Source organism: Gouania willdenowi, chromosome 20, assembly GCF_900634775.1.
Source record: "Gouania willdenowi chromosome 20, fGouWil2.1, whole genome shotgun sequence".
NCBI classification, from domain to species: domain Eukaryota; kingdom Metazoa; phylum Chordata; class Actinopteri; order Blenniiformes; family Gobiesocidae; genus Gouania; species Gouania willdenowi.
This window is the reverse complement of record NC_041063.1, coordinates 21,225,964-21,239,559: the sequence shown is the minus strand read 5'-3', so window position 1 is coordinate 21,239,559 and position 13,596 is coordinate 21,225,964. Positions and strand designations below refer to the sequence as shown.

The 13,596-nt window shown below is 36.9% G+C and overlaps 1 protein-coding gene across 4 annotated transcripts in view; it reads left to right on the top strand.

Annotated features, from left to right (window-relative positions):
* LOC114453917 (dipeptidyl aminopeptidase-like protein 6) overlaps window positions 1-13,596 on the top strand; it is a 312,385-nt gene that overhangs the window by 92,211 nt on the left and 206,578 nt on the right. The gene's annotated exons all lie outside the window — the stretch shown is intronic.

Genomic DNA, 13,596 nt, shown 5'->3' with positions numbered 1-13,596 from the left:
ATGTGAGTGGAGTATTGGTCCCTTTTTTCTTGTTTTTAAAAAAAGTACAAACAAATAAAATCCTATAACTTATCCACTCTTGTCATGAAACATGCTTTTATGTCATTGGTTTTTCACTGCATCAGCGGATCCAGAGCTTTTCTGAATATAATAGGGCTTTGAATAAGTCATGAGAACCATTCCACCCTCACTAGGCAAATTAAAACCATTTTTTGTTACTATAGCTCCTTATTCAATTCAAGTCATTTACATGTTTTTATGCCTGTAAAATAAAGCATGGCTGGATGCTACACTAGATATTACAAAGGCCTAACATACCACAGAGTTTTGTTATTGTTGTGGTACATTAACGGTGCTGTATGTAATTCATAATTCAATGAGCCTTTGCCATCAAAGGCCCTTATGATTACTGTGGGGGTCATATGAGGGTCGATATACTCATAGTACTCGAGGTTTTACTTAGATAAAGCAGTAATGCAGCTATTCTCAGCTGCTCTGGTTTCAGGAGCCAAAGTCAACCCAAACTGAGGCAAAATCTCAACTTTAATACTATTAAATGAAAATATGGAGCAGTTTTTAACTGAGATAATAGAAATATTCCAGAAAATAAGGAATAGCCACAGTGTTATAACAGTCATCACTGTAGTCATCAATTTATGACAAAATAAACTAAAGAAAAAGTGCAGTTTTAATCTCCAAATTTGAAATAAGCTAATCAAAAATTGAAGATTAAAAAAAAAAGAAAGAAAAAGTGAAGAAATTATATTTTCAAAAACTGAGCATCTTCTGTTAGAGGTGTGAAGAGAAATCAAAATCAGAGCCAATGGTTTTTATTGTTTTGAATAAAACAAAGTCAAAATACCACTGTTATTTGTTCTCTTTTTTTCGCCCTGCTGTGGGTTTCATTTGCTCCGTTTCACCAAACATAGAAGCTGCTTTAAACACTTTACTCACATTTGTGAGTCGCACATTGGCTGTAAAATACAACACCACATCTTTCACAAACTGTTAATTTTTTTTCCATTAGGGCAAATATTGACTGTGATGTGGTAATTTAAAGTGCTTCTAGAATGCGTTCAACGGGAAACAAACATGTTCGTAGATTTACCCTTTCATAGTCTCGCTGACTTTTGTATTGCTTTTTCAAAGAGACAAAATGTGTGCCTTATCAGTTTAATAGTTTTGTGTTCAAACAAGGGATGATTCTGGTTGTTAAAGGAATGTTTACTAGAACTACGCTAGGCTATAGGCTATGTGAATTAGTAGCTAATGTTGTCAATCATTGCCTAAAATAAGTCCAAACAAATTCATGCAAATTTTAGCTTCTAGCGACATAGCATTTAGCGATGCATGTCTTGCTATTGACTATTGGATTCATGTGTATGCTGTTTGCTTTGTTAGCGCTAACTTGCAATCTCTAGCATGCTAGCACATTTCACTATACTAGTTTATCTTATCTAGCTCAGAGCCATAAAAGTGGAGGCTCATTATAGCTAGGATTGCACATTTCAGACTACTTTTAGGAAAATGTACAAGACAACATACATCCCTTATCAGTTCAATAGTTTTCTGTTCAAATATTGGATAATTCTGATTGTTAAAGGGATGTTTGCTAATTCTATGTTAGGCTAAAGGCTGTGTGAATTAGCAGCTAATGTTGTTATAATGCATTATCACCTAAGTTTTCCACATCATTGCCTAAATTGGCTTTTACAAAACAGTAGTGAAGCTATTTTCTACAAATGCAAACAAGCTAGCTTAAATCATGCTAATTGTAGTTTTTAGCCACATAGCACATAGCTATGGATTCTATAAACTATCACTAATTGATTATTGTACTGCAGTCATGTTGTGAAATTAGTTTGAAGTCAAACCTGTCTTACTATTGATTATTGATTCATGTGTATGCTGTTGGCTTTGTTAGCGCTAATTTGAACTCTCTAGCATGCTAGCACATTTCACAAAAGTGATGAAAACATTAAAGTATATACTAGTTTATCTTCTTATCTATCTGAGAGCCATAAAAGTAAAAGCCCTTTATTGCTAAGATTGTTCATTTCAGACTACTTTTAAGGAAATTTAGATTATTCACATTGTAAAGCTAGTTTGTATTCTTTGACTGTTAGCAGTTAGCCCTGTTATAAGCAAACTAAAAATGCAGCTAAAGGACTTTCAACCACTTATTTCCTTCATATTCTCTCTGATTTTCATATTGATTTTCAAAGATGTATCAGACAAAATGCATCCCTTATCAGTTCAATAGTTTTGTGTTCAAATACGAGCTGATTGTGGTTGTTAAAGGAATGTTTGCTAACACTACATTAGAATAAAAGCTAGGTGAATTAGCAGCTAAAGTTGTTAAAAACCCGAGTTTTCCACATCATTGGCGAAAACAAACACACAAGCTACTGTAACTTAAACCATGGTAAATATTTATTTATTGACTATTGGATTCATGTGTATACAAGCCTTTTGCTTTATTGGCGCTAATTTGCAATTTCTAGCTGCTGTTATAAGCCAACTAAAAAGCAGCTAAAGGACTTTGAGCCACTCATTTCCTTCAGCTTTATGGTGTTTTTGTGCAGTTTGTATTGTGTAACACGCTGTAGCCTGCGTTAGTCTCTGCTGCAGGTAATTATATGAAAGTGTTTCACCCTAAGCAGCTTAGACCCAGTATTATCCAGGTGAGCGTGTGCAGACAAAGGCAGTCACTGTTTATCTGCTATTCTCAATGAATTGGTCTTAATTAGGTTGGAATAATGAACTGCTTCTTCTCTAATTTGGTCTAATTAGACCAGAGACTGTTTGCCAGGGGTTTAGCCCTATATTGTGTTGATTAGTAAATAGTGGCTGATCGATGATGGCACTGAAAGGATGAAGTCATCAGTCTGCACATTCAATTTAAGGAGGCATCTGGAGGTTTCTGATCTGGCTTTGGGTTGGCTGGGTTCAAACATAATGAACACTTGAGTTAATTGAAATAAAAATCTGAACGCATGAAGGACGCGGGAACGTCAGAAAGCAGCTGTTTCTCTCGTCTCCAGTCAGGAGTGTTTTCCTTCGCTCATTGTCATGGTCTAAATAATGAGTGACGGCCCACGTGACCTTCACTTGTGCTTCTTCATTGAGCTAATTTGTTTTTTTATCAACAAATCCTCCCAACACTTCATCCTGATCAAACATGACACTCTAGCATGTGCACCATTTTCCCCCCAGTAATGAATTACGCAGCCAGCGGGGTGTAAAACGGCGCAATGGTTTATTCATCATGGGAAGCGTTGGTTAATCAAATCAGGTATACATCATGATGAGATGGAGGGGGCGGAGTCCTGTGTGGCCATGTGGACGCCGTCAGACCCACAGCAATCACACAGGGTCAGGCTGGGGTGGTTTTTAATGGGTTTGAGGGAAAGCCAAGCAGGGCTGCACAATTATGGCCAATAATTTAAAATGTACCAATGCGTAACAGAATAAATACACTATTACAGAGTGCTTTTATGAAATGAAACTTATTGGAAACAGTTAGAGCTCTCAGCTTTCATCAATCCACCATATGACTCAAAGATTAAGAAAGTGCCTGATTTGATATGCGGTAGAGCCCACATTTAATTGTAAATACTGCCAACGATCAGGTTAAGTTACTCATGGCAACCAAAATCGTGATCACGTTTAAAATTTGATTAATTGTGCAGCCCTAACGTCAAGGTAAATTCAGGTGTGTGCATGGCACTCATAAGCAGATATCTATAATGTGTACCAGGGTTGGGTTAAATTATATTTTTAAATTACAATTATGTCTTCAAATATCCATGTCCAATTACTGCCCTTTTTTTTTTTTTTTACAATTATTATTTTTCCCCTGAAAGTCAATTACAATTAAGTTCTGTTACTAAATTTGAATTAGTGAGCCTTTAATAAATAAGCCCATAAAGTCCATAACCTCTCTCTACTGTTAGCTTTATGTTAGCATCTCTAATGATGATCCATGTTTTAAATCAGCTTTAGAATATACATCTATCATCTAATTTGTTTTTCTTCTCTTCTTCCTTATCTGTGAAAATATAGCTTTTAATGTTTTTTCTGTCAGTATAGCTTTTTTGTTTTCATTTTTTTTTTTTTAAATGGTAAATTGTAATTAATTATAATTGACCCCGACCCTGATGTGTACAGCCCAGTCGTTTTCATAACACTGCATGACGAAGGTGAAATTGTATGAAAATGCTGGTAAATGTCATGAAATACCTTAAATCTTCTCGGCCTCTTTTCACATCTCTCCCTGTGATTAAATATGCACTAAGGAATGGCAAACGTCATGAGATAATCCTGACAGAGGGGATTTACGAGGCTGCATCGTATTTTGTCCTCACTGTAATGCAGTGTGAGGAATTATAGGACAACATTTTGTGGAAGTGACTTTTGAAAAAATTCACTCCACCTTTGCAGCAAAAGCTCGTGTTTAGCTCTGGGAGCAATGCAAACCTGTTTCTCGCTTTTCATTCCTCTTCGTAGCAACGCTGCTTCTCTGCTAGGTGTCGGATTCTAACTAATTATAACGCTGAGCCTTTTTAACTTTATCTCAGCATTAGATGAAATCATTACAGCCTCTCTGCCTGCTGGTTTTCTGTGGGGATGTTTCCAAAATGTTGTTCAGCCAGGAGGTTTCCACTCTCTGAATCTCTCTGATTTGTGCACACACACACACACACACTAGCCGAGCACGGGCTCCGAGAGCTGCACGACTTGTCACTTTTTATGTGTTAGAAAACAGCAGCGCTGATTTACTAATTATCGAGGACTGGGTGCATTATTTTTTTTCCAAAGATTAATAAAAGAAACAGCAGAGAGTGGGAAATAAAACAGTGCTGTTGTTTCTGCATAAAAAACAGGAAAAAAATCAGCATCATTATTCATTTTAGATTGATACATATTTCAGACATCGTTTGCTCATAAGCGGAGATTTATTTGAGTAATTGTGAGAATGCTGTCCCCCACTTTTAGTATGATTTATGAAGCTACAACAACATTTAGAATATTTAGGACTCTTGTTATAGTGTCCTTGTGTCTGTAATAGGGGTGCCCCGATCTGATTTTGTTATCGGATATTGGTCCGATATCAGCCAGAAAACGAATATCGGATTTTATCGGACTGCATCTAAAATTTCTGATATAAGTGCTCAGATAAGTTTTTGTTGTTTTTGGCCCCGCCCTCAGTTGTTCCCACCATGTACTGACAGTAAAAAATAACTGAAGTGAACTTGAATAGTTTACTATTGTTCTCTGTTTGAGTAACATCACTTGATCAAGCCTTTTCTAACATTCCACACTACAAAATGGTAATAAAAGTATGTATGATTCAAGCTAATATCGTATTGGATCGATATCAATATCGGACAATACTCGAGGATGCAATATCGGTTTTGTATTGGAAGTGAAAAAGTTGTATTGAGACATCCCTAGTTTGTAAGTATTTATTTAGACTGAGACCCTGACATATCAACATATTAATGTACATATTGAATATATTGAATTTGAACTCACAATCCCAGTTGTGAACATACTGTGTGTAATTTTGTGTTGCATATTTTAAGTATTGAGTAAAATGATGAGGATACCTCTGTTTATTTGTAGTGATAATAATTCAGGGTGATCGGTTTAATAGAATTGCATTAATATAAATTAAACAGAGACATCTCAAAGACACTCAGGCTGTTGTCTCTGCTGGTTTATATAGAATGATGTGAGTCTTGATCAATGCTGAGCTGGAAACATAAAGTCATCAAAGCAAAGTGTAAAATGCACAGCGTGCAGTTCCACTAGTCCACCACTAGAGGCTGTCCTGTTGCTGTCAGAATAAAGTATCAGTTCAAAGGTGAATGCTGGGTCTGCAGAGGAACAGAGAATGAAGGATAATGAAGACATCGTCAGGGGGAGACGGGGAGATAAAGTAGCAGAGCTAAAGCAGAGGAGGATAATTGAATAGCACATGATGTAATAAAAGATGGAGGGTGTTTTTTCAAAGTCAATAAAAGAAGGTAATGACCCGGCCTGCTTCAGGGGAAGGACATCAGCTGACTCCATTGTGCACAAGTCTGTGAACTCACTGCTGATTGGCTGGCTATACATGATTCAGCATTTAGCCACCAGGGGCACCAGAGAGGGACCACCAATAAATATAAATTATATTCTATTCCAAACTTCCTGAAACCCTGCCAAACATTTTTAATATGGTTAATCAAGTGAACTATTTTTAATATCAAATGTTGTTCTCATTTAGATGTTGTCCTGTGACGTTTTAATTCTGGTGTTCTTGTATTTTCCTCTTATGTTTAACGTTGGACTGTCATATCCCTGTCTGTGAAGCATTTTCACCTTTTCCTTCTTAGTACAAATAAAAACACCTAAATTAATATTTTCATGATGCAAAAGCACATTTTGAAATCATATGAGATGTTACACGAGATTTGATGTCTGTTTGTTTGTCAAACTAAAGTGTGACATCAGTAGGAACATGATATTGTTTGGTCAGATTTTCATCATTTCCATTGCTTTGGGTAAATGTGAGGTTATATTTTCTACCAAATTGCCATTTAAGCTCGGTTTTGTTTTTAAAAAAAAAATAAAACTTTAATATAATTTCCAGATCACAGCAATATTTGTATGTCATGTCCATCTGGTTAATTGTTAACATGGTCTCTCTAGCGCCCCTTGGTGGGGGGGAGGACAAAGAAGTGCTTATTCATGTTTATTTTAATTATTTTTTTTATTTTATTATTATTAGAGGTGATCCCAAGCATTTATATTTACTCTTGCATTTTAAATGTGTGATATTGTTCCAAAACATGCATGTGAGGTTTTATGTCGTACCAGATTGCCGTTTCAGCTTGATTTTTATTGGAAAAATGTAAGAAAATACAATTTTCAGATCAGGAAGTTAATCCTGTCATTTCCATCTATGTTTTCAGCAATCACTGCTTCCTTCATGTGTTTGTCTAAAAGCCAGGGATCCATTATCTGACAGTCTGCACTCCTCCGTGTTTACTATCATCAGTACGCTCTCTTTTCACTCCAAAAACTGACAGATTTCTCACAAAACACCACACTAAAGAAGGCTGTGTTTCCTCCAGTTATGACGGATGACAGATGTACAAGTTTGCACACCAGCTCCTCTTTGCTGTCATTTCTGCACATTTCACGACACACAGGAGATCTTTTCTCTCCTGCAAACTTTGCTTTCTCCGCTTGGATCCAACTTTTCAGGAGTTGCTGCCTTATTACCTTTGCCACCTAACGCGCTGAATCTTCTGAGGTGCTGCAGCGTGTTTGCTCTGTGATGTAGGAACAGAAGCCGGGTCGTGGTTCAGAGGTGGGCCGGGAGTAGGAAACGGTTTGATTGCTGGTTTTCTGTGAGCGAGGAGGAAGAACGCAGCGGTGCGTTATTATTAATGCAGGAACAGTAATGTAGTCATCATGCAGAGACGGGAAAGGATTTGAACTGTCACTGCTGTGGGTTTGTTAGAGCAGGAAAATACAGCTTCACGGCACTGATGCAAGGCGTTGCAGCTTCACATTGATCGACTGGTGTTCCATAATAAACAGGATTAGTGCTGCTTTCACGTTTCTATTTTTACAGCCTAGCTCCAGAAAGCCTGTATATTATATTAGCCATTGTGAAACCTGTAAAATGTACTTAATGTTAAAATATGTGGGAGTGTAGAATCAGGTCATTAATACTGAGAGAGCGACACTTTTTCTCATAGGTTAAAAGATAAACCATAAAGATGTGCTCCAAGTGTGTAGACCTTTAGTTGTAAGTTGATTCGATTAGATTGTACGAAAATAAAGCACATTTTTTTATGTGCCTCCACATTTTAAAGGAAAATAAGAATAACATAAATGCTGGCCATTCTCTTTGCCTTTTAAAACTCCTCTGTTGTTTTCTTAGTAAGCTCTGAGTGATTGTCTGAGAATTTTCAGTCTACATCAGACATTGCCAACTATTAGCCCGAGGGTTGCTCTAATTTTGTCCGGCCCCATAATTAAACACACAAAATGACGGAAAAATACAAAAAACATTCAAAATTACAGTAAAATACACAGGATTACAAAAATACTGAGAATTACCACAAAAACATACACAATTACTACAAAATACACATGATTACTATAAAAATACACAGAATTACTACAAAAATACATAGATTTTCTATAAAAATACACAATTATTACAAATATACACATGATTACTATAAAAAATACACAGAATTACTACAAAAATACATAGATTTACTATAAAAAATACACAATTATTACAAATATACACATGATTACTATAAAAATACACAGAATTACTACAAAAATGCGCAGAAATAATACAAAAATACACAGAATGATTACAATGCAGGCTCATATGTCATTGTTATATGTTCAGAGCTGTTTAAAGCAGGTCCGTGTGTTCTCAGTGTAACACTTCCATCATTGGCTTTAATGACCATCAGAAGGATTACATAAACCTGCAGCTTCTGTACAGACACATTGTGTTGGTTAATAAATTGAGTTTTCTTTACTCAATGCTCAACCCTTTTTTCAAAGCCGTCGTTCTTTCTAATCTTTAATAAACTTGGAATCGACTGTTTTTTGGGAAAGGGGCTGTGGATTGTTAGCCTCTTTTCATTTCCTCTTCCTATTCTTCTCATCGTTTGCTTCCCTGACCTTGCGTTCTGTTGAATGGCATCGGGCCAACCGAAGCGTGACATTACATCAGCGCCCTCGCCTTGTGCTGGAGGTCTGGGTCATGACTGTGTAGTACAAGCTGAAATGAGGAGCGTGGACCGGATTGTGTGTGTTTTAAATCTTGTTAGGCTGCGTGTGGTGGAGGGGCCGCTGCTACATTTCAGTTCAACACACAACGGCCTTCATCGAGAGGTCTTATTTAGTGCGAGAGGAGATGAAAACACAGCCACAGTTAACATCGCCCACTGAAGGCTTACAGCATCCAGTTGATTGATTTCACAGTGAAGAGAAGAATCACAGTGCACTTTATACATGAAGGTAATTCACATTCTGTTAAAAGAATATTAAAGGGATTTTCAAACCAATTGACAAAAGCTATTCTTTGTGAGATGTTTTAGTAGCATTGAGAAACGATGTAGAAGCTGCATATACAATAAAAGCCCTCATACAATAACGGCCCTATATCATGCTAAATCAACTTATTTTAGCTTTAACCTTGTTACAATGTTAATTTCTTATCAAAAACACCTCTAAAGTATTATTGGACTTCCTTCCTACATGTCTGAGCAATCCTCACTAATCCTGCTCTCTGAGCTGCTGCTCTGCCCTCTTCTGAGAAAGTTGGACATCACAAGTCTGAACCGCCCCCTCCAGGAAGTGCCTGCTGCCAGTCTACAGTACAAGCGACGCCCCCTACAAACCACGCCCACGCAAGCAATTTTTCAATGTGCTGAGCCGTTCCATTTTTAGTATCTGTTACATCGCCTCGTATCACCTTTGACTTGATCTGACGTGTTTGTGACACAATGCGATGCAGCGGTTGGACAAAAGAAATGATTATCACTTTGAATGCACTATTCCTGTAGTTAGTAGAGATGAGGAGGAGAAGAAACTAACTTAGCAGCCTAACACTCTGGTGAGTGTTTGAAACAGCTGAATTACTCCGCTGCTGCTGCTGTGATAAACACACAGCCTGAAGCGCTGAGACGGACTCACAATCACAATAGCCGCTTAAATAGCCATGTGTTTTACTGCAATGTGCAGTTTTTTGGCTGAAAACAATAACAATGTGTGCATAGCAAAAATAAAATTGTTTTGGTGATCACTGATCTCTCTCGCTAGAGCGTGGCATTAAGTCTGGGTCTGCAGACACGCCTACTCATGTATATGCATGAAGGCCCCAAAACAGCCCGTTTTTAGAACTTCTGGAAAAGTCACTTTTCAAAAGCTAAAACTCTGGAACACAGGTGAGTTTCAGAAAATACACCTTAAATACTATGTTGTTGGAGTTCTTAGAACAAATGGAGATGAAAAATAATACTGGACCTTTAAAGTAAACACGCTGGTAGAGGACATCATCTTTGACAAATTTTGAGGCAAATCTTTCATCTCCACTAGAGAGTGGCCCTTTGTGCACTATTATTATTTTTTTTATTATTGTCCTATTGAGTGGAAAAGGTCATACCCATAGTAAATATGTAAGTTTGCCCAGAGTTAATAAAAATAAATATAAATCCTGGTTATTTTTCCAACTAAAATGTTTTTTTTTTCCCCTGTCCAAAATATGAAATGTTTTTTTCTGAGCCTATTGTTGTTCATTTCGGAAATGAGCAACTTTTATTTTAGTGGGGGTCACTAAAACACGATTGTTTTATCCAAGGGTCACATTATTAAAATTCATGTTAGTGTTTAGAATAATAAACAATCTGGGATTTATTACTGAGTAGAACAAAGGGTTTGTGTGCGTTTATATCATTTTTTGTGCATTTGTTTTCTTCCTTTGTGTGGTCATTTTGCATATTTTTTTTAATTAATTTTTGCCTAGTTATTTTTCTGTCATTTAGTTTTTTATGTGATTTTGTATATGTGCCTCATTTTGTGATCTGTAATTTAGTATATTTATTTTTTCATAATGTGTGTTTTTGGAGTAATTTGTGTATTTTAGTTGCCATCATGTATATTTTTCTGTCATTGTGTATATTTTACTCTCATTTCGTGTGTTTTTTGGAGTAATTTTTTATCATGGCTTTGTATATTTTGCCTTTGTATATTTTTCTCATTTTGTGTTTTTTTTTTTGTTGTCATTTTGTATGTCTTTGTTGTTTTGAGGATTTTTCTACCATTTTGTTTTTGTTTTGTATATTTGTTTTTATCATTTTGTGTATTTTTCTTGTTCTAATCTGTATTTTTGGAGTAATTTTGTTAGTTTTTGTTGTCATTTTGTATATATTTTCTGTTGTGTTGTTTTTGGTAATTTTGTGTGTATTTATTTTTTTTGTTTATCTTGGAGCCGTACAAAACTTAAGACGGAGGGCTGCATGTGCCCCCCGAGCCCCCAGTTTCCTACTTCTGGTCTATCGTCACACCACCGCTGATTGGCTGAAATCTCCCAAATGGCGACGTCCAAATATAAAGGGATATTATTTATGTTTGAGGCTAAAGGTTAATACAAATGACTCCAAAGACATTTCTGACACAAATTCATAACAGAGTTTTATTATTCAGCTTTGTATTGATCATCTAAAGTGCATTCATGAGATGGGTTGCGTATTGCTTTAAAACACATATTTTATTCTTCATATGAATGTGGCGAGAATAGAAACATGCAGTGATGGACGAAGCTGCTCTTTATCTGATGCTCCTACTGCGAGGTTATCGCTCACAAGCACACAAACCAGCAAGATGTATTTTTTTCCACATTTGTCCAACTCATTGATTGTGCTCTTCTGGCCTCTTATCAAAAATTGACTCTGCTTTTTTCCCCCCGGCTCCAGTGCCTTTGAGCAGGCATTAATATCCTCAACTTAATGATCGCTTTCTGCTCTCACACAACGGAGATATGCTTCTCTCTGTTAGTCGCCGCTCCTGCACACAAAGTGTCGGACAGCGAGCGCTGCAAATGGCCTGGGCTCTTTTTATTTGTTTTGAATCCATACAGCCATTACAGGAAAGGTGAGGCCGGTGTGAAGAATTGGACTCCGATAAGAGCTGAAAGGGGACAAAAAATAATGTGGGTTTTTATTTTCAGCGATATTGCTTCCCTATTGCTGTGGGGATGTATGTGCAGAGCTGCCCTGGAAAAAAGGAGGGAGAAAAGCCCGAGTGCAGTTATAGAAGTTTGAAAATAAGTTGGATAGAATCATAGGCGGACGTGGGAATGAGGTTATTTCCCACGCTTAAGGATGCTGTATGTGTACGGCCTCAGATGTTTTATTTCTTTCTCTAATTAGATGTCCTTACTGGATATTAAACTTAATAAATAAATTCATGCTAAACATGCTCAGTAAGGTTCACGATTGTTGTTCTGTGCTTTGGAAACATGCAATATTATCCCAAAACATGTATGTGAGGGCTTAGTCTTTGCCATTTAGGCAGTTTTCATTGCAGTAGATGAAGTCTATCATTCTACAAAATGCTGTATTGGAAGATTTTGACATTTTTCTTGCTTTGCTACGTATTCCAGCGGCAAATGGTGTGTAAATGCATGGTGTTGTCCCAAAACACACGTGAGGGATATATTCCATGGCATGTTTTTATTTCAGAGAGGTAATTCTGGGATTTCTGTCACTATTCACATGCAATCGGATACCTTGTATGTGATATGATGTATTTCAATGCTATGAAAATGTAATATTTACCATCACTTTTTTCCTCAAATTCTGGTTTAGAGTTTCTGTGTCACGTTTTCAGTTTAGTTTACGTTTTATAGTCTTTCCCTCTTTGGTTTGATTTTATGAAGTTTAATCACCATGCAGTAGATTCAACCAAACATGGAAAATAAATTAGGGTTAATAGTCAACTACTGTCTTTAATTTTACATTTATATGCTTCGACACCAAGATTACGCAAAATTACGTCGCAAGAGGGACAATACCACACTGCTAGACCCTCAACCACTCGTTTTACTGGAAAAATACCATTAAATGTGTGAAACAAACTGTAGATTCTTCAGCCTTGACATTTCACCAGGTAAAATGACCACCAGTTCAACTATTACACCATCAGCTAAACCTGTCTTTGTACCAGAGCTTTTTCAGATCTAAACACTTTTTCATCACAACACGTTAAAAACATGTCAAATGAAGCTCTGCATTCATGTTCAGTCACAGGATAACATGATCGCTAAATAAACCCATGTACACATAGCAAGACGTTATGGATGGAATTTGACATATTTGTCCTATAGTCACACATTCTAGACTTTCAATCACCAGTTTTCCAGTGAAAAATAATGTGTAAATGCTTGATATTTTCCTAAAACATGCATGAGGTTATTCCCTTTCAAATAAGGAAAATTAAAAAGATTACTTTTCCGTGTCAGACTGATTTTTCTATTTAAGAATGTAAATTTTGTTTTCTTCATTCATTTTCTATGGTCAAGGAGGCCATAGTTTTGTTCAGATTCACCCTCTTCTGCATGAGAATGTGATTTTAACCTTTAAACTGAACTTGAATCAGTTAGTAACAATAGTGTGTTGTGATCTCTGATCTGATTGGTTAAGGACAAACCAGTAAGCATGCTTTTCTGTGCGTGCCATGTACTGGATGTCCTTCTATCCCTATTTTCCCCTCCAACGGTCGCCCTGCTGAGCGTCCACCATCGTTCTCACCAACTCTCTCACCAGCCTTCAGGAAGTTCACTGTCGCACTTCTGGTCGTTTTCCACCATTTTCCCCATCTATCGCCTCTCGTTGCACTCTCTTCCTTCACTTCCTCCGACTAAGCCGCAATCTTTCTCCTGCTCTCGCTCTTATCAAACGGACAGGTAATGACCTCCCCACAGTTCACACCCTTATTGCAGTTTTTCTTTCTAGCTCCATCTGATCCATTAGTAATCCATTTCAGAGCCCGTCAGCCGTGCAGCAG